Below are 22,863 nucleotides of genomic sequence, written 5' to 3' on the forward strand. Positions count from 1 at the left end.
TTTATGTGGTTTCTGCAGGCATTTTCTAAATGAGATGTGTCTTCTAGTTATTATTTTTTATGGATAAATGATGATCATTGGCTTGTGCCCTTTGAATTATAATATTAACCAAATGCATGCAGCTTCTTTGCATCAGTTATAGGCAGTTTCAAAGGACTCGGATAGCTTTACGATTAAGGGGAAAACAGACAAAAACTCATGTTCTGAACCATTCCTCCTATTACCCTTGGTAGTGTTTACAATGCAGATAATAAAAAGAGACCTTGTTAAACAAACTGTGACATAGAGAAGTCGATGGCAGTGTATTACATTTCCACCTTGTTGTTGGAGCTCTCAGAAATGAGAGTGCTGAGCCAAGAAATACCTTCTGTGACAACAAACTCCATTTCTTGTTTAAGAAAGTCCGAGCCCCAAGATGTCTTCTGCTGCTTGTGAACCTTGTTTTCTGGAAGTCTAGTGATGATGAATGGCCTCCATTGTTGACCCACCACACCACTGTTTACCAGTAAAGTCTGTTAGCCTTGGATTTGTCATTGATGTCTACTGTATTCATCTCTGTTGCGAAGAAGCATACACAGATTTTTTTTTGACACATTTGATAATAATAACAGTTAAAAGTATATCAAGAAATGATGGTGATTTTACCTTTAATCTGATTACATTCTGAATATGATTGTCTCTGCACAATACTGGTCTGAATACATTATGAATATGTTTGTCTCTGCACAGAACTGGTTTGGATGCTCACGTCAAACTGTCTATATCAGATTGGACTTATGTTTTTGTTTATTTTGATGATTGAAATCGGCTCAAACTACAGCAATATGATCTTTTATGGAGCTTCAAGTTGATCTCCAGATTAATATTTGTTTTCATCATCCACATATATTGAATTATATAGATATAACTTCTAGTGGAATAGTTAGAACCGGTGGTAACTGTCATTGGCTACATTGTTTTAATAACAAACATCAAAAAAATCAATTTCTAGTTGGTTCGATGGTTTCTAAGTTGGTTTGATGGTTAGTTTGTTAACTAAAACAGTTACAAACCAATTCCTAACCATACAACTGAAGCATGGTCCTTTTTAAATTCGAGTTTGGCAAATGGAGATCATGTTGATTTTTTGAAAGAATATTGTGCAAAAGCATTTGCAGAATTCTAAAGGAATGTGACCGTGTTAGTAGTTCGAATGGGATATACAGTCATCAAGGTTGCAGACTGTCAATGCTTTCTGTGTTTATACAAAACACAGTGAGTACCATACAAAGGCTGTGATCAGAGTCCTGGATTGTCAGATTCCACAGTAAATAACCATTCTAAACTGCAATCAAGGTATCATTTTCTCACGTAAAAGAGATATTATTCAGATGTTCAGGTTACTATATTTTTGAACAGATTTATCTAAAGAGTAATATACAGATTTGTATTCAGAAGTTTGTGTTTCTCTTCTGGAAGTGCAGATATTGCTCTCTTATTCACACATGAAAATGCAGCTTGTCTAATGTTTGTTCTAAGTTGAATCACAGGCAGAGAAATATCTGAAGTTAAGCACTGTGACAAACAGATCTGTACAAATATATTGATCACAGAATGCTATTCATACTTGAAGCTTTCTAAACATTCAGAAAGTCAGAAGTTTAGAAGTTTGATAAAATGTTCATATAACATCTATACTGTTGAAAATTTTGGAGATTATCATTTTTTAATCTGCAACTGTGTTGAAGTAGATTTTTTGTTTTGTATTGTGTGGTTGATGCCACAAAAATTTGAAATTGTTGCTCTTATTCTGAAAGATTTGGTGGGTTGGTGCCCTAAAGAGTTGTTGCTCTTATTTTGAAAGATTTGGTGGGTTGGTGCCCTAAAGAGTTGTTGCTCTGAAAGATTTGGTGTGTTGGTGCCCTCAGAAAATTGTAATCAGTTTACTTGTGAGGCTGAATTAGGACATTAAATCCTAGCAGCATTTCTCACTGTGGTTTTCCCACATTGGGTTTCCACGTAAAATCTTGTGTGTTGTGTATTAGAATAATATCTTTCTCTTTGTGTTATTAATGGTCATTTAAGTTGTTTCTAATTTTGCCTCTAGTTAACGATTGTTTCTTTTAGAAACATCGTCTTTGTAACTCTATTTAAAGGAGCTTTGTCTCCTCGATTAATTGAACAACATCGATTTTTCTAAATCCATATGCTTTTGCATCTGTATTATGGTATCAGAGCCTTGGTTATTTTTGAAATAATTTTTCAATTAAAAATTCGTTTTAATAGTTTTTTTTTGAAAATTATTTTTGTTTATTCGAAATTGCTACTTTGGCAGTTCATTTAGGCTGCAGCTACTAGGGTTTTCTGGCTATTTTCTGCCCTCTCTCACAACCCGTCTCTCCTGGATTTCGCGCGAACACGTGACGCAATTTTTTTTCCGCCTGCAATTTTTTTCTGCCATTTTTGGACGGAAATCTGCATTTTTTATTAGGGTTTTTACCCTTCAGATCAAGTCGAAATTTTTTTCCTGTTGCAAATTCTTGGTGGGTTTTTCGAGATCTCAACTGAGTCGCCGTCAGAATTTTTTGGGTGCCTCGATTTTAGTGCCTCAATTTTCAAGCCAGCGGATCTAGATTTCGACAGCAGATTCCTTCTGGGTTTTTCGCAAGGATTTCTGGGTTGTCTTCAGATTTTTCTAGGTAAGCCAAATTTTTTTTCTTGAAATTCGTGTCAGCCGTACTTCATTTTTTGAAGTCTGTACCTGCATCCGCCTCTGTTTCTGCATTGGGATTCGAATTATTTGAATTTCGTGCCAATGCCTCTTCTCAGTTTTTTCGTTTTCCTTGCATTGGGAAACGTGTAAGATGGCATCATTGACCAACTTGATGTTGGAAGGCAGTTAGGCTTTGTGCACTTGGCATCTTCTCAGTACCTCGTTTTTCATGCCTCGAAAAGCGTGAAGATGGCTTATGGGCATCGATGTTTGTTTCGGTTTTTAATATTTTTTTACCTAAAAAAAATTTCTTATGGGTTTTAATATTTTTTTCCCTTGAAAAAATCTGTGGGTTTTAATAATTTTGTCCTAAATTATCTGTGGGTTTTTAAATATTTTTCGTCCCTGTAAAAAAAAATCATGGGAGGGTTTATGATTTTTTCCTCAAAAATTGTACTTTGTTGCAGTTTGTTTTTAGTCGCACCTGGAGTTGTGCGAACATCTGCACTAGTCTCTTGTTTGCAGTCTAGTTTCAAGCATCTTGCTCATTTGCAATAGTTTGGAGGGTTTGTCGATTTTTTCCTCAAAATCGTGACAACTGTTCTTGGTGTGTCTCTGGTTATAGGGAGGGATAGTTCTCCAACATCCGGGTGGACGGTTGGTGTTGTTTTGGGTATCTCCAGAAGTTCTGTAGTTTCTGGGAGGGTTGGTGGCAGACTCATCTCAAGTGGCAGAGTTAGTGGTAAGCTCTTGTCTTCTGTTGCAGTGTGTTCTGAGAAGAAGGGGGCAACTTCTCTGTTATTTCTCTTGGTAGTTAGAACGATGACCATTAAGGGAGGGTATTAGAATAATATCTTTCTCTTTGTGTTATTAATGGTCATTTAAGTTGTTTCTAATTTTGCCTCTAGTTAACGATTGATTCTTTTAGAAACATCATCTTTGTAACTCTATTTAAAGGAGCTTTGTCTCCTCGATTAATTGAACAACATCGATTCTTTGAAATCCATATGCTTTTGCATCTGTATTATTGTGCTCTTGATGTTGTATCTTTTTTAGTTTCTACTGTTGCATCTTTCAAATCTTTCATTTTCAGGTTAAAGTTTGCTAAAATCTTAAAGAAGTTAGAAGTATAAGTTTTATTTTGTACTACTGATTCACCCCCCCCTCTCTGTAGTACTTCTGTGTTCTACAATTGGTATCAGAGCCAACACTTGCAAACGACCTAATAAGTCTAAGTTGATTCTGGTAGTTAGAACACATGGCGTGTCAAGAAGGAGCATCCTCTAATAAAGCACCTCTTTGATGGGGCTGATTATGCATTTTGGAGTATTAGGATGGAAAGTTATCTGGCTTCAATTGGTTTTGATGTATGGATGTCTGTTTAGAATGGTTATACTAAACCTAATCATCCTTTAACTGATTCTATAGATAAGAGGGATTAGGAAAATAATGCAAAAGCTAAGAATGCAATATTATGTGGATTATCTAAAAATGAATTTGTTAAAGTTATGCATTGTAGCACAACTAAGGAGATTTGGGATAAGCTGAAAGGTATTTATGAAGGCAACGACAAAGTAAAGCAAGCAAAGTTGCAAACATACAAAGCCAAGTTTGAAGAATTGAAAATGAAAGAAGAGCATATCGTAGATTATCTTCTCAGAGTCGGCGAGATAGTAAATGCCATCAAGGGTTTAGGTGAGAAAGTGCCTGAAGCAAGCAATAGTTGTTCAAAAGGTATTGTGATCGTTACCCTCTAGATATGATGCAAAAAATTTTGCTATAGAAGAGGCAAGGGATCTCACTAACAGCCTATGAAATGAAAATGACAAATGGTGAAGAGACAAGAAAGGAAGTTGCTTTTAAAACTAGTAAAAAGGTAAAGGATGAAAGCACAGGTTCAGAAAATGATTTAGAAGAACAATTGGGTACTTTAGTTAGAAAATTCAAAAGGGCTGGTAAACTTAAAGGAAAAACTTCTCCTAAATGTTTTAATTGTGGGAAAAGTGGGCATTTTGCAACTAAATGTCCGTATGCTAATAGTGATGAAGATGAAGGCTTTAAGAAGAAAAACAAGGAATAATCTTCATACAAGCAACGATCATTTCTTAAGAAAAAGAAAACCTTGTGTTAAAGAAGAAAATTCTGATTCTGATACTAGCAAGGCTTCTGATTCTGATGATTGTGCAACTTTGTTTATGGCCTTAGAATCATCTTCTTCAAATCATAATTCATGCAGTGATGCAGAAAGTGAAGTGGATCTTGAGGGAGAATTGGTGTGTGTTCTTGACGAAATTGGTACATTAAAGAAGGAAAAGTCACAACAATTGAAACACATTGAAATAAAAAATCAGATTATCACAAATCTGAAAGTCGAACTTGAAGAAGGTAGAAAACAAGCAGAAATGGTAAAATCCGAACTTTTCTTCAAATCTGAATATTGTTCAAAACTAGAAAATGAACTAGTTTATTTAAAAAGAGAAATTGAGAAGTTAAATATGGTTTCAAAAAAACAAACTAAGTTTGGAAAAAGTTCAGAAATGTTAAATGAAATGTTGGGTAAATAGAGAAAGATTAACAATCAATCAGGTTTGGGATTTGAAAAGGGTGAAAGTTCTAATAGTGCAAAAGTGAACAATTTTGAATCACAAGGAAGGAATAATTGGTATCCTAGAAGATTTTGTCCTTTCTATGGCTACTGTAATTTTTGTAACTATTTTGGTCACAAAGCAATTAACTGCAAGATTAGGCCAAGGAGAAGAATCAGTTTTGTCAGCCAAAATTCATTTGATCCTGTAAGGAATTTTAATGTGGTTTGTTTTAAATGTTAGAATGTTGGACATATTGCAACAAATTATCACTTGAGTTTTGTAGATTCTGGAGACAAAAAGGAAGTGAAAGGAGAAAAGAGCTCTCGTTGTTGAAACAACCCTACATGCAACAAGAGAGAATCTTTGGATAGTAAACAATGGTTGTTCGAACCACATGACAGGTGATAGAAGCAATTTTTCCACACTTACAGATTGGAATGGTGGTCTGGTAAGATTCAATGATAGATCTTCAGTGCGAATTCGTGGTAAGGGTTCCTTGAGTATTAATGGCATTTTGGAAGCAAATAATGTATGGTATGTTGATGGATTAAAATACAATCTGCTTAGTGTTAGCCAATTGTGTGACAATGGTTATTTTGTGAATTTTAATGCTCAAGGATGTGAAATAAGAAAGTCTAAATTAGGAAAATTAATTGCTGAAGGAAAATGAACGGATAGTAATGTTTATGATTTAAGAGAAGTAAAAGGTAGAAGTTGTTTGATAAGTCAAGTTGATGAGAGTTGGCTATGGCACAGATGACTTGGACATGTAAACTTTGATAATCTTTTGAAAATCAGTTCCATGAATTCAGTGAGACATATGCCCAAGATTGTTAAACCTAAGGATATATTTGTAAAAAATGTCAACAAGGTAAACAGATTAGAATCAGTTTTAAGCCTAAAGAATATTCAAGTTTGCAACCTCTTGAATTAATCCATATTGATCTTTGTCGTCCAGCAAGGACTAAATGCTTGAAAAATGAAAGTTTTGTTATGTTATTTGTAGATGATTTTTCTCGTATGACATGGGTGACATTCTTAAAAGAAAAATCAAAAGCTTTTGATAGGTTTAAGATTTTCAAGGCAATGGTAGAAAAAGAAAGTGATTTTCAAATTAATTGTCTTAGATTAGATAAGGGTGGAGAATTTCATTCTAACGAATTTGTGGCTTATTGTGAAGAGCATGGCATAAAGAGACAATATTCTACAGCAAAAACACCACAATAGAATGGTGTGGTGGAAATACGAAACAAGACAATCAAGGAAATGGCATGAACTTTGCTTAATGAAGCAAAAATTTCTGACACGTTTTTGGTGGAAGTAGTTCATACAGCGGTCTATATTCTTAACAGAGTTCAGTTGAGGCCACATAGCAAGAAGACTCCATATAAATTGTGGTATGGGAAAACTACTTCAGTAAAGCATTTTAAAGTCTTTGGCAGTACATGCTTTATTAAAAGAGAAGATGATGGACTAGGTAGCTTTGGTTCTCGATGTGATGAAGGATTGTTTTTGGGATATTCTAGTCACAGTAAAGCCTATAAATGCTATAACAATAGATTGAGCAGAATAGTTGAATGTGTTAATGTAAAAATTGATGAAAATATTCAAAGTGACAACTATAAAGAATCTATTGTTGAATCTGATACTATTGTAGTAGTTAATTCTAATAATACTTCACATGATTCTAATCCTACAAATATTTCTGATAATGATGTTGAATCTAATTCAAAAACTGCCAGTGATATTACTTTTGAAAATGTTGGTGAAAAGAAACCTTCTAAGTTTGTTAGAAGAAATCATCCCGAGCAACAAATAATAGGGCGTAAAGATGATGGAATTCAAACAAGGAAAAAGGTTGTTAATTATAATGAAGAAGCATATCTTATTTTATTGTTTGAAAAGGAACCTAAATCTTATAAGGAAGCTAGTTCAGATACTAGTTGGATTAATGCAATGAAAGAAGAATTAGCTCAAATTGAGAAAAATAACACCTGGGAATTGGTTCCTAGACCTTCTAACAAAAATGTCATTGGTGCAAAATGGGTTTTTAGAAATAAATTAAATGAAAATGGCAAAATTGTTAGAAACAATGCCAAATTGGTTTGTAAGGGTTATGCACAAATAGATGGAGTTGATTTTGATGAAACATTTGCACTTGTAGCTAGATTAGAAGCTATTCACGTGTTTTGGCTTTTTCAGTTTATAAGAACTTCAAAGTCTGGCAGATGGATATTAAATCAGCTTTTCTTAATGGATTTTTGGAAGAAGAGGTTTATATGGAACAACAAGAGGGTTTTGTGTGTGCAGGTAAAGAAGATTATGTGTGTAGGCTTAAAAAGGCTTTGTATGGTCTTAAACAGGCCCCTATGGCTTGGTATTCTAGGCTTGATCAACATCTTCTACAACAAGGTTTTCACAGAGGTAATACAGGAAGTAATTTGTACTTCAAATCCATTGGAGACCAGGTATTTGTTGTGGTTGTATACCTTGATGATATTATTTTTGGTAGGAATGATGAGGTTTGTAAGGATTTTGCTAATCAAATGCAAACTACATTCAAAATGTCTATGATCGGAGAATTGTCATATTTTCTTGGATTGCAAGTGTAACAGTTGGATGCAGGAATATTTTTGTCATAGACTAAATATACCAGGGAGTTGCTTAAGAAGTTTCAGAGAGAGGACTACAAGCCGGTCAGTACACCAATGAGTACAGGTTGTAAACTGAGTAAGCATGATGATTCACTAACCATGGATCAAACAGAATACAGGTCAATGATAGGTAGTCTATTATATCTCACAACATCAAGACCTGATATTATGCAATCTATTTGTATGGTTGCTCATTTTCAGGTTGACCCTAAGGTTTCACATCTTAATGCAATTAAAAGGATATTCAGGTATCTCAAAGGTGCTATTGATTATGGTTTGTGGTATCCTAGAACTGATGATTTTACATTTACAACAGATACAGATGCCGACTGGGCAGGTTGTGTCGACAATAGACGCAACACCAATGGTGGTGCATTTGTTTTGGGAAACCGATTGGTTGCATGGTTGAGCAAGAAACAGGACTCTGTCACTTTGTCTACAATAGAGCCAGAGTATGTCGCTGCTGCCTCTTGCTGCACATAAGTCTTGTGGATGAAGCAAACCCTCACAAATTTGAAGGTGGTATTTTTGTCCAGTTCCCATATTTTGTGATAGCTCTAGTGCTATCAACATTTATAAAAATCTTGTTCTTCATTCTCACCCTAAGCATATCTCTATCAAATATCATTTTTTGAAAGAACGGGTTGTTGATCATGAGGTTTGTCTTGAATATGTTAATACTAAATAGCAGTTGGTTGATATCTTTACAAGGCCTCTTCCTACAGCTACTTTAGAAACACTTCATCAACACCTTGGTGTGGTGGCTTTGCCCCACTAATTCTGGTCTCATTAGTGCATCTTCATAGGGGGAGTTTATTTTCATGGTTTTCATTTTGCCCCCACCCTTTGTCGTTGATGTCAAAGGGGGAGAATGGGTATGTTGGTGTTCTCAGATTGATGGTGTTTTCAGATTGTTCTCAGAATGTTGGTGTTTTCAGATTTGATGGTGTTTTCAGATTGTTCTCAGAATGTTGGTGTTGTCAGATTGTTCTCAGAATGTTGGTGTTCTCAAATTGGTGGTGTTTTCAGATTTGATGTTATATGGTATTGATTATTTGCAGATTGTATTGTTGCAGATTGATTCTGTTGCAGCTTGGTTGACTTTGTTGACATTAACGACAAAGGGGGGAGATTGTTAGCCTTGGTTTTGTTATTGATGTCTACTGTATTCATCTCTGTCACAAAGAAGCATACACAATTTTTTTTGACACATTTGTTGATAATAACAATTAAAAATATATAAAGAAATGATGGTGATTTTACATATAATCTGATTACATTCTGAATATGATCGTCTCTGCACAATACTGGGCTGAATACATTATGAATATGTTTGTCTCTGCGAACTGGGTTAGATGCTCACGTCAAACTATCTATATCAGATCGGACTTATGTTTTTGTTTAGTTTTATGATAATTGAGGGTTTGTGTGTCTCAACAATGGGGCCTCTTAATTTCAATAAAAATTCACCACTCTATAGTAATTTATTGTGTCCTATCTATTGGGACTCAAATCTATATTGTCTCTTTTGCTTTAGTCTCCTCCATTTTGTATGTCTTAGTCATATTTGACCTATTTTTTATAACTGATTTGAGACATCCTAAATGGGTTGCCTCAGTGTCAAGAGATGCAAAACTCCAAAAAATGTCTAAATCTACGCTATTTTTGGTATTTTGTGTGTTTGTTGGCCTTACAAACTTTCACGGTTGCCCATGCCAACATACCTTCCGTGCCAAACTCAACAGCCTGCTTAAATCCTTGTTACAACTTTTTTAAGTATTGTGTCAGAGTTTCTAATTTCCCGATACCATTTCTTTGGCGTTTCCAAACCTTGAAGCCCAAAAGTCTATTAAGAATCTAAGTCCTTTGCACCCGTTAGACTTTTGGACTTCCCCATTCATCCCATTTTTGGTACTTGTTCCTTTTCACCTGTACTCCTTAAAAATTGAAACTTTTCTCGTAGCTTAATTTTAACCTATCGAATTTAAACTTTCAGCTGTTCCTTAATTGAATACCTATTCTCATCAAATCTTAAAAGTCAAACTTCATTGATTACTCTATTTTAATCTATTGGAGTCGAACTTTCATCCATTCCTTAATTGGGTACCTCTTTCCACTAAACCCGAAAGTTTGAAGCTTCATTGATTGCTTTATATAACTTCTTGGAGTTGGACTCTAGCCCTTTCCTAAATTTAAAAAAACTAAGGTAGGGTTTGTAAATTTAAAAAAAATAAAATTGTAGGGTTTGTGAAACCCTACTTTAAAAAAAATAAAATTACAAACCCTACATACAACCCTACATAGTACAACTACATACTACATACTACATACTACACACTACATACTACATACAAACATACAAAAGATTTTGGAAGAAAATGTAAAACTTTCTAAATAAATGAAAAAAAATTGGAATTTTTGCATACAAGAAACAAAAAAATCTTCAAAAAAACAATCTTACCTCTTACAACAAGTGAGCTGCAAACTCTTCCTATCCAACTCTTGATGCACCAAATCCAAACACAATGCAGCCCCAATGTGATAAATTGAAGAAAACTTGAGCTTCCTCCTTGCTGGTTTTTCTTCTATGCACCCTTGTTTTTCTTCCCAACTCACTTTACTCCTCCTATTTTTGCAAGTGAATGAAATGAAGTTCACTTTTAGGGGTAGCAGATAATTAAACAAAAAAAACAGACTTGAAAATCTATTAAAAATGTTTTTTTAAGGTCTTTCTTTAAGCTAAACGCTGGCTGAGTCCCAGGCATAGTACTCGCCAAGTTTGGTGAGTTTTTGCCAAACTTGCCAACTTGGCGAGTCTGGCGAGTTTGCTCACCAGACTCGCCGAGCCCGAGTCCGAGCTCTAGAGACTCGGCGAGCATGTCTCGGATTCAGACTCGCTGAGTTTGGCGAGTTTTGGGCGATTTTCTAATCTCTGCAGTTACACTACATCACATGTTCTTTGAGAGAAGTAAGTATAAAGGGAAGGCAAAAAATCTCTGCTTGCACATTTGCTATGGGAGTTATTGAGGCGATTAGTTCATTTTCAAGGAGGAGGATAATCCTTTTCACACAAAGATTAGGGTGTAATGTCCCCTGAGGAGTAGCCGACGGAGTCCACTTAGCCTATTTTATTCCTCTGGGCTCAGGTTTGGAAGCAAAGGAATAAATTAAATTAATTATTTTAAGTTGTCCAGTAAATTAATATTTTACAAATAACCTATTTTAATTAATTTATTAAAGCGACTAAAGTGAAAATTAAAAGAATTATTAGGTCACTTTATTATTAGGCTTTTTGAAAATAAAAAATTCATTCGAGAAAGTTCCTTGGGCTTTTATAAAAAAACATTTTGGAGCTCATTTTTTCATGTTTGGATTATTACTTCTATTTTTGAATTTGCAGAGCTTCTTGTGGAGCAAGACCAAAACCCTAAGGGAAATTGATTTCGGTAGTAGAAGACCTACCCTAGCTAGTTGTGGCTAGAATCACTTAGATTTCACACTCGAAGTTAATGATTTGGATTGCTATAATGTCCCCATTTTTTTGCACTCGTAAGCATCAATTCTTTTCAGAGGTTCGTCTATTATCAGTGGTCCTCGTAGGCTAATGTGATGATTAGGGGGTCCTTTGAAGGTGATTCAGGGTTATTTAGCTTACCCTTTGAGTGTCTATTTCAGTACTCTCCATCTTAGTGCATTAGTTTATTTGTGGTTTGCCTTCCAGAGGTCTTTCAAGCTCCGCTTATACACACTTTTTTTAGTAAGTCACTTAGACGTTTGGGTCCATACTATTTATGGTAAGTCATAAGGATGGTCATAGGGCACCATGGTTATATCTGAAAAGTTGGCAGGATCAGGTGTTGGTTTGATATTTGGCATTTAATGGAGTTTAATAATTTTATTTAATTAATTAAAGTCTAATCTAACATTGACTTTAATATAATTAATTAAATTGAATATCTTTATGATTAAAGGGAATATAAGGGGTCAATTGTGCATTTAATATATAAATGTCATAAAGTATTTAATTATTATGCCAAATAGGACACCAACTTTGGGAGTATTATAAAGCAACAAAATCATTTATATTTAATGATTTAAAAAAAGCGAAATGTGGCATTGCTTTTTGGTGTGCATATAAAAAACACACTTTGTGCTTTTTCATTATTATTGAACATTTGCAAATTGTTGAAGCTTTTGGAGAGCAAGGGTTTGTTGTTGAAGATCTAGACTTTTGAGGATGAAAACTTTGAAGAGGAATAGTGTCTGCAGGTGTGAAACATCATCCAAGGGTACTCAGTTGATAATCTCACCCAGAGATTATACTTGAGCTCATTTGAATTCAAATTTCCAAGGTTTGACAGATTTATAGGGTTTATCAGGCATTCAGAGATTGATTCAAGGCAGATCGAGGTGGTTTCCTTGTAGGTTGTGTTGTGCGTTGCGCACACCTCACCCCTTTGCTTTACAGGGGACCCCCATTCCCATTTTTTTTGTTGTCTACCCGTTTGAAAGTGAGAAAGAAATCACCCTCCAGACCGAAATTGGCAAAATTACCCTCCAGGCCGAAATTGGCAAAATCACCATCTAGGCTGAAATTGGCAAAATGACCCTCCAGGCCGAAATTGGCAAAATCACCATCCAGGCTGAAATTGGCAAAATGACCCTCCAGGCCGAAATTGGCAAAATCACCATTTAGGCTGAACTTCAATAATTCAAAATGGCATTCCAAGCCGAAAATCGCTAATGAATGGAGGGGCATTTTTCATTAAGTTTGCAAAAAATGACTTTGGCCCGAAAATACCAATATGAGAAAGGGGCGTTAAACTAGAACTTTTCAAAAGTGCCTTCTAGGCCGAAAATCGCAAATATGAGGGAAGGCGTCATTCTCTCCAACCTTTTCAAAATGGCATTTTGACTCGAAGATCGCGAAAAATGAATGGAAGGGCGTTTTAACTTAAAACGTTCCAAGGTGACACAATTAGATAAATCATGGAGGTAATGGTAAAACTTATAAGATAAAATCCCGTGCAGTTTGGTGTGAATACCCAAGTTCGGCTAAAGAGACAAAGCATTTAAAAGAAGTAAATCTATCACAGTTCACCTCTCAGGCCGAATTTTGTCTAAATAGGAGAGCGAATCAAGAAGACAGATCGAACTTCATATAAGAAGTGGGAGATTCAAAAGATACATCTCACAAAGAGCTTCTCAAGGCCCGAACCCCACAAGACGAAGCCAGACGTTAAAATTTAATATTTGTTAAATTAAATTATTTAATTTTTCAAATTAATTTATTGAAGTGAAATCAATTGATTGTTCGCAGGACGTCATCAGAAGAACTAGGAGAAAGCCTGAAACGACAAAGCCAAGCGCTGAGCTGAAGAGGAAGATGCAGGAACGTGTTGCAAGAGCGCGAGATCTGAACCGGGCATTGGGAACCGTGTCGCTGAACAAAGATGAAGTCCACCACCGGGACCAAAGACCAAAGAACACTCCAAATGCTGCAAGTCTATGCATTCTCAGGAAAAATGCATTTAATTCCAGAAGTTCAGTTTCTGAAAAATGAAATTGTTTAATTGTAAAACTGCCTGTGGGCCCCACTCAGATATTTTGAAAGAAAGGGGAAACAAGTCAGTTGTGGACATCTATTCCCAACCACCAAGAGGACCAAATTAATGCCAAACAGTTGTAGGTAGCTGAGGATAGTGGTTGGATAGATGACTAAGAGTTTAATGGGCATGGGTTAAGGCTGTCAGTTTCTGGAAGGCAGATCAGGACCCTTGGATGCAGTTAATTGTGCCCTTCGATTCAAAATTGTAAATTCTATAAAAGGCAGAGGCCTTTCTTTTGTATAGGGGTTAGAATTTTGTTGGTTAGAATTTTGTAGTTAGAATAGGTTAGATTTTAGGCATAGCATAGAGATGCTGCATAAATTGTTGTAATGGCAGCTGAAGCAAATATATGAACATTGAAATATGGTGTTTGTTGTCTTTGTTTTAGTCTGTTTGCATGGTTTCTTTCAGCTGGTTAATTTTAGAGTGCAAAGATTTTAATGGTGAAGTGTGGAGGGGTATTTGATGCATTTCTGGTTCATACATTGGGGGTCTGCTGATTGTAGGTCACCGTGCATGGTTAGTCTGAACCCAAACTGTGCTTAGTTCAACTTCAGGTGTTCGTCTTAGGCTGCGCTAGAATTGGGTGCCTAAAACGAGTGTCTTTGGTCTGAAAATCCTTCATCCCTTGGAGCTTGCACCGTTTTTGTCTAGTTGTGAGGATATCTCTGGCGAAACAAGAATTGGTTTATCAAAATTTGCCTACCCGCTGCATCAGCTGTTATCATCCTTGTCCTTAGGCTTCCTGAACCCTTCCCTTTTGATTTTATTTTGTAGTCTGAGAATCATAGCAGACCACCTTGTTGCAAAGCGTAAGTCCCCTGGTGCTCCCAGCAAATCACATCGACCGTTGAGCTATCTTGCAGTCAAGACCTGACAATCGAAACCTTGAGGTCGTCCCCATTGATCAAATTGAAACAGCATTAGGGATTTCCTTATCTCAAGAGAGGATAGGATACTCAGCGAGTACATTCTATTCTACGTTGGCCGGATGGAGTCCTAGCAATGCCATTTTAGCCACGTCAACTGTTTGGAAGAGTTAAACAATCTCCAGGGTTTGACAAACAAATTTATAAAGTCTTAGGGCATCGCCTATATTGTTTTGGGTATCTTTGCATGAGTTCCCATAGCTGGGTGATGGAGATAGATATATAATATGCAGATTTAAAGTGCTGCTTGAATTTATCTTACAATTGCCATGCAAATATTGGGATGCCATTCTTGGTGTGTTATTGTAATTTGGAGATGTATGCTAAACTGAGGACCATTGATGAAGCCTATTTGCTGTTGTAATCTGAATGGTCAGATCAGTGCATCACAATCCCTGTATAACAAGTAGTTATTTATGCTGAAATTCATTATTTCAGCTGTTAAAATTTATGAGTTCTTTATTTATGTTGTTCACTTAGGTCAAAGCATTATATGTGCATCATTCTGATTTTCTGAGTTATATACAGCAGTCCATAAAGTTTAAACTTTAAATATTCAGTCATATGGTATGAGTGCAAACTGTTTGTCATAATGTTTCCTTGATTGTGTGAAAGTCGAGATGAATTATATGAAGGGAAAAATGATATGAAAGCAGTAAACAAATCAAATAGATGATAATATTCAAAACCATTCATATTCAAGTGTACTCCACGTGTTTGACAAAGTAAAGAAATTGGTTGCACATTGGGGCGGGATACTTATGTTTCCGTAAATTGTGAAGTTCTGCTAGTAAAGACAATTTACTCAATTTTGAAGATTCAAAGATTGAAAGGAATTATATGGGATGACATGTGTTGGAAAATTACGATTCTTTGTTGAATGAAATATTATTGTTTAAGGCACAATTTCTTGGTGCTGTTTGGCTGATTGTAGGTCGACGATATTGATATAGGAGCTTGTGCAAGGTTTTGACTGAATGTCTAAGCTGTTTTTCATTCATTGAGAGTATTGAAAATGGTGTATATGGTCTACATGGGAACTAAGATGTGTGCTAGTTGGGCGTGGAACCATCTACAAATAAGTAAGTATAAAGGGAAGGCAAAAAATCTATGCATGCACATTTTCTATAGGAGTTATTGATATGATCAATTCATCTTTAAGGAGGGTGATAATCCTTTCCACACAAAGATTGGGGTGTAATGCCCCCTTAGGAGTAGCTAGTGGAGTCCACTTAGCCTATTTAATTCCTATGGGCTAAGGTTCGAAAGCAAGGGAATAAATTAAATTAATTATTTTAGTTGTCCAGTAAAGTAATATTTTATGGATAACTTATTTTAATTAATTTATTAAAGCGACTGAAGTGAAAATTAAAAGAATTTATTAGGTCACTTTATTATTAGGATTTTTGAAAATTAAAAATTCATTCGAGAAATGTCCTTGGGCTTTTATAAATGAACATTTTGGAGCTCATTTTTTCATGCTTGGATTATTTCTTGTATTTTTGAATTTGGAGAGCTTCTTGTGGAGCATGACAAAAACCATAAGGGAAATTGGTTTTGGAAGTAGAAGACCTACCCTAGCTAGTTGTTGGTGGAACCACTTAGATTTCACACTCGAAGTTAACAATTTGGGTTTCTATAATGTGCCCATTTTTGTGCTCTCCTAAGCATCAGTTATTTTCAGACGTTAACCTATTATCAGTGGTCCCCGTAGCCTAATGTGATGATTAGTGGGCCCTTTGAGGGTGATTTAGGGTTATTCAGCTCACCCTTGGGTGTCTATTTCAATACTCTCCATCTTAATGCATCAGTTTATTTGTGGTTTGCCTTCCAGAGGTCTTTCAAGCTCCGTTTATACACACTATTTTTAGTAAGTCACTTGGACGTTTGGGTCCATACTATTTATGGTAAGTCATTGGGATGGTCATAGGGAACCATGGTTATATTCGTTAAGTTAACAGGATCAGTTGTTGGTTTCATATTTGGCATTTAGTGGAGTTTAATAATTTTATTTAATTAATTGAAGTCTAATCAGCATTGACTTTAATATAATAAATTAAATTAAATATCTTTATGATTAAAGGGGATGTAAGCGGTCAAGTGTGCATTTAATATATTAATGTCATAAAGCATTTAATTATTATGCCAAATGGGACGCCAACTTTGGAGGTATTATAAAGCAACAAAATCATTTAATATTTAATGATTTAAAAAATCCAAATGAGGCATTGCTTTTTGGTGTGCATATAAAAATCACACTTTGCTTTTTCATTATTATTGATCATTTGCAAATCGTTGAAAGTTTTGGAGCAAGGGATTTTTGCTGAAGATCTAGACTTTAGAGGACAAAAACTTTGAAGAGGAATAGTTCCTACAGGGGTGAAACATCTTCCAAGGGTACTCAGTTGATAATCTCATCTAGAGATTATACTTGCACTTATTTGAATTCAGATTTCCAAGGTTTGACAGCTTTATAGGGTTTATCAAGCATTCAGAGATTGATTGAAGGCAAATCGAGGTGGTTTATTTGCAGTTTGGAAGAGTTGAACAATATCTAGGGTTTGACAAGCAAATTTATAAAGTCTACAAGCAAGATTAAACCTTCATTTTTGCTCATATCTCTTAGGGCATCGCCTATATTGTTTTTGGATCTTTGTATATGAGTTCCCATAACTAGTTGATGGAGATAGATATATAATATGCAGGTTTAAAGTGTTGCTTGAATTTATCTTGCAATTGCCAAGCAAATATTGGGACGCCATTCTTGGTTTGTTATTGTAATTTGGAGATGTATTCTAAATGAAGGACTGTTGATGAACTCTATTTGCTGTTGTAATCTGAATGGTCGGATCAGTGCATCACAATCCTTGTATAACAAGAAGGTATTTATACTGAAATTTATTATTCAAGCTGTTACAATTTATGAGTTCTTTGTTTATGCTGTTCACTAAGGTCAAAGCATTATATGTGCATCATTCTGATTTTTGGAGTTATATATAGCAGTCCATAAAGTTTAAACTTTAAAAATTCAGTCATATGTTATGATTGTAAACGGTTTGTCATAATATTTCCTTGATCGTATGAAAGTCGAGATGAATTATATGAAAGGAAAAATGTTATGGAAGCATGAAACAAATCAAATAGATGATAATATTCAGAACCATTCATATTCAAGTGTACACCAAGTGTTTGTCGAAGTAAAGAAATTGGTTGCACATTGGGGTGGGACACTTTAGTTGCCGTAAATTGTGAAGTTTTGCTACTCAAGACAATTTACTTAATTTTGAAGATTTAAAGATTGACAGGAATTATAGTGGATTCCATGTGTTGGAAAATTAAAATTCCTTGTTGAATGAAATATTATTGTTCAAGGCATAATTTCTTGGTGCTCTTTGGCTGAGTGTAGGTCGACAATATTGATATAGGAGCTTGTGTAAGGTTTGTACTGAATTTCTAAGCTGTTTTTCATTCATTGAGAGTATTGAAAATGTTCTATATGGTGGACATGAAAACTGAGAAGTGCTAACTGAGCATGGAACTATCTATAGAGAATTAAGTATAAAGGGAAGGCAAAAAATCTCTGATTGCACATATGCTATAGGAGTTATTGATATGATTAGTTCATCTTCAAGGAGATTTGTATTCCTTTTCACACAAAGATTGGGGTGTAATGTCCCTTGAGGAGTAGCTGATGGAGTCCACTTAGGCTATTTTATTCCTATGGCCTAAGGTCCGGAAGCAAGGGAATAAATTAAATTAATTATTTTAAGATATCCAATAAAGTAATATTTTACTGATATCTTATTTTAATTAATTTATTAAAACGACCAAAGTGAAAATTAATAGATTTATTAGGTCACTTTATTATTAGGCTTTTTGAAAATAAAAAATTCAGCCGAGAAAGTTCATTGAGCTTTTATAAAAGAACATATTGTAGCTCATTTTTTCATGCTTGGATTATCTCTTATATTTTAGAATTTGGAGAGCTTATTGTGGAGTAGGACAAAAACTGGTTTCGGTAGTAAAAGACCTAACCTAGCTAGTTGTGGGTGGAATCACTTAGATTTTACACTCGAAGTAAACAACTTGGGTTGCTATAATGTCCCCATTTTTGTTCCCTCCTAAGCATCAATTCTTTTCAGAAGTTAGCCTATTATCGGTGGTTCCATAGGCTAATGTGATGATTAGGGGGCCCTTTGAGGGTGATTCAAGGTTATTCAACTTACCCTTTGGGTTTCTATTTCAGTACACTCCATCTTAGTGCATCAGTTTATTTGTGGTTTACCTTCTAGAGGTCTTTCAAGGTCCGTTTATACACACTATTTTTGGTAAGTCACTTGGATGTTTGGGTCCATACTATTTATGGTAAGTCATAGATATGGTCATAGGGCACCACAGTTATACCCGAAAAGTTGGCAGGATCAATTGTCGGTTTGATTTTTGGCATTTAATGGAGTTTAATGATTTTATTTAATTAATTAAAGTCTAATCTAACATTGACTTTAATATAATTTATTAAATTAAATATCTTTACGATTAAGGGGATATAAGGGGTAAAGTGTGCATTTAATATATTAATGTCACAAAGTATTTAATTATTATTGCAAATAGGACGCTAACTTTGGCAATATTATAAAGCAACAAAATCATCTAATATTTAATGATTATGAGGCGTTGCATTTTGGTGTGCATATAAAAAGCACACTTCGTGCTTTTTCCTTATTATTGATCATTTGCAAATTGTTGAAGCTTTTGGAGAGCAAGGGTACTTAGTGCCTACAAGTGTGAGACATCACCTTAGGGTACTTAGTTGATAATCTCATCCAAAGATTATACTGGCACTTATTTGAAGTCAAAAATCCAAGGTTTGACAGCTTTACAAGGATTATTAGGCATTCAGAGATTGATTGAAGGAAGATTGAGGTGGTTTATTTGCAAGTTGGAAGAGTTGAACAATATCTAGGGTTTGACACGCAAATTTTTAAAGTCTACAGGCAAGATAAAACCCTCTTTTTTGCTCATATCTCTTAGGGCATCACCTATATTGTTTTGGGTATCTTTGCATATGAGTTTCCATAGCTGGGTGATGGAGATAGATATATAATATGCAGGTTTAAAGTGCTGCTTGAATATATCTTGCAATTGCCAAGCAAATATTGGGTCACCATTCTTGGTGTGTTATTGTTTGCTGGCTGAAAATTTAGATATATGGTCAAATGATACACCTCAAGTATCTCTTTGTTTCTAATACATGCTCAGATCAAGGTGCTGATCCAAATCTGCCTGCATGTAGTAGCAACCATGAGGTTGTTGTTTGCAGCCCTTCTTCATCTTTCAAATTAAATATCAATGCATATCATGGACAAGCCAAGGTGATTTTAATGCTAGCCCAATTAGAGAGCATTTTACAATTAAAGGGCATTGTCTTGAATGGGATTGGAGTGACGAGTCACAAGAGAAGCATGAGGATGAAACATTCCTTAACTCTTATTTTAATGGTTTTGATGCTATTAACGCATGATAGCTTCAGTAAGATAAATGATTGAATGAGAGATAAAATGAAGTCTCTCATTCAATCATTTATCATATCGAAAACTATGATAAAACCTTCAAGCAATTAATTCCTCTTTAATAGCCATTCTACATTTGCATTGATAATCATACTATATATTTTGGTTATGTTCATCGATCTATTAAATCTTGTATTTAGATGTATATCGATTAACATAAATAATATTAAATAAATGATTAAATGAAAAACATCGATTAAATATCGGGTTGCATATAATATATCGGGCTGCATATATTATCGGGTTGCATATGATATATCGGGTGACAATATAACATCACTGATAGTTATCAGTGTGTTAGTCTACACCGATAGTTATCGGTTGTTAAGGCTAACACACCGATAACTATCGGCTGTTAGCATTAAGCCAACACCGATAGACATCGGTTGTAATACTACTCCCACCGATTGGCATTAACATGGAACATATAGTTGCTTAGTATAAACAAAGAGCCACGATCAAGTAATGTCTTGATCGGTCATGACCGATCAAGGCATTGCTTGACCGTGCCTCATTTGTTACATACTTATATTGAGTGGCATTTGTGAGATAGGACATAGAAAATATTAAATGGTCCTCTCACCTGCCACAAACAAGAAGATAGTCAAATATATACATTAAGGAAATATTAAAATTAGTCAATAGAATATAACTTGCATACTGAATGTAAATTGAACATCATTTACATGGTATCAAAGCTATAGTTAAATCGAACCTGAGGCTGTTCAATTTTATGTAAAATTCAAATCAAGTATATATTCAACATCACAATCCTATCAATGGCCAGCGCTATCAAATTTGAAGACAGACTTGCAAGAGGAGACGACTTCTCCGCATGGAAATTCAGAATTCAAATGATTCTAAAAGATAACAAAGTTGAATCATTTGTAAAGAATGAAACTAAAGTATTAGAATAATATCTTTCTCTTTGTGTTATTAATGGTCATTTAAGTTGTTTCTAATTTCGCCTCTAGTTAATGATCGTTTCTTTTAGAAACATCGTCTTTGTAGCTCTATTTAAAGGAGCTTTGTCTCCTTGATTAATTGAACAACATCGATTCTTTGAAATCCATATGCTTTTGCATCTATATTATGGTATCAGAGCCTGAATAAAGAATTTGTGAATTCTTTTCCGAGATTTTTCGGGCCTCTTAGTTTTGTTGTAGATTTTCGGAAAAAAAAATGTGTTCAAAAGTCCGTTTTGTGTTTATGCCGTGTAACGGGATTCTTCCTGTTTGCGTCTGTTCAGACTTAATCTTTATCTTTTTATATTTGCTTCTGAGAAGTTTGACATGCATTATAGTAGATGAGAAGATTGATTTTCAGAAATTTAATGCATTCATCAATGCAGAAGCAACTCTGAACTTTGCTTGAATAGAAGTTTTTAGAAAGTGGGTGAAGAGTTCTTCCCCATTAAGTGTAAATGCATTGAATGAGTAAAAAGTTTGCTTTATTTTATTAGTGAAGTACCCATTTCCATCTGAACTCAGATAGTTCATGCCAGTTTTGTAGAGATAGATGATTTCTTTTCAGAAATTGGTCTTGGTGGTCCATTTATGGATTCTTTTGGCCCCTATATCATAACCAAAATTGTCTAGTATTGAAGATCAAAGGTTAATTTATGTCTGTTCCCTGACTACAGACTGCAATACTCCAACAAAACCTGAAAGCACAATGGATAGGTCCTTCCATTAATTATCTAATTTTACAATAAAACCAGTTACTGCAAGCAAGTCTTTTTTCTATTTCATTATTCCTGTAAGTATGGAAAGCAAGTTTCTCAGATTAAGAAAAAGATTAATGAATGCTGTTTGAGCCCATTGGATTTTGATCTAAAGATAGTCCAGAAGCAGTTTAGGGGGAAGAAATGTTCGAAACAAAGAGGATGATCAAGAAGTTCATGGCCAAATTGATGAACTTTGCCTAAAAGGTCTAGTACGACCATAATCTTCTAAATTTTCCTCCTCTTGTTTCATTGTAAGAAACCATTCAAAAATAAAAATAGGTAAAGCTAGAATGGTAAAAGTATAGATGTGTCTACATGGGATATACCAAGACAATTATACATGTATAGATGTATATATACTGATACATATATAGACATCTATATACGTATAGTATTAATTATATGTATACATACATCACTTGTCTTCCATGGGGACATGTCTTTGATCCTCAAACTACTGTCCCTACCCCAGTGGCATTTTGGGTATGGTGGGGTGGCAGGGGATGTCTCCCTGGCCATCCCCAAAAAACTTCAAATCTTTGAAATGTTTCCCAAATGTGCTACAGTAGCAGGATATGCAATAGGGATGTTGGCCATCCCTGAGAAGGCTGGGGATGTCTGAGATGTCCCTTAACCATCCTGGGGATGGCCAGACATCCCTGACAGTTAGACAAGTTTTTATAATGTTTAAAATATAATAATTCATGACAATAAAAAACTACTGTTAAATATATCATAACAGCAATAAGTTAATCATGACACCAGTGACAACAGTGACAGTAGTGTAACAGCAATAAATATATCATGATTCAGATTCATAGCTAATGATATAAATCATGTAACACTTAACACTAACAGCAATAATTTGAATTTCTGATTTCAAAGTCATTGTTCAAACTTTAGCTCAAAGTCTCAAACTTCAAAATTTTTGATATGTTATTAAAGATGGCTATTATTCTCAGTTGCAAAAGAGATTAAAGGTGCATTGGCCATGGTCTGATACAGTGAGGAATCGTGTGAGAAATGCAGAAAACAATTTCTTTTGGAATGTGATTGGTGTGTAGGCTTTTGTAGACATTGTCCAGCATCATTTCT

At 34.9% G+C, this 22,863-nt stretch overlaps 1 protein-coding gene across 2 annotated transcripts in view; it reads left to right on the forward strand.

The window, feature by feature from the left end:
• LOC131047484 (starch synthase 3, chloroplastic/amyloplastic) overlaps positions 1–22,863 on the forward strand; it is a 302,898-nt gene that overhangs the window by 163,287 nt on the left and 116,748 nt on the right. The gene's annotated exons all lie outside the window — the stretch shown is intronic.

The sequence above is a fragment of the Cryptomeria japonica genome, chromosome 4 (assembly GCF_030272615.1).
Source record: "Cryptomeria japonica chromosome 4, Sugi_1.0, whole genome shotgun sequence".
NCBI classification, from domain to species: Eukaryota; Viridiplantae; Streptophyta; class Pinopsida; order Cupressales; family Cupressaceae; genus Cryptomeria; species Cryptomeria japonica.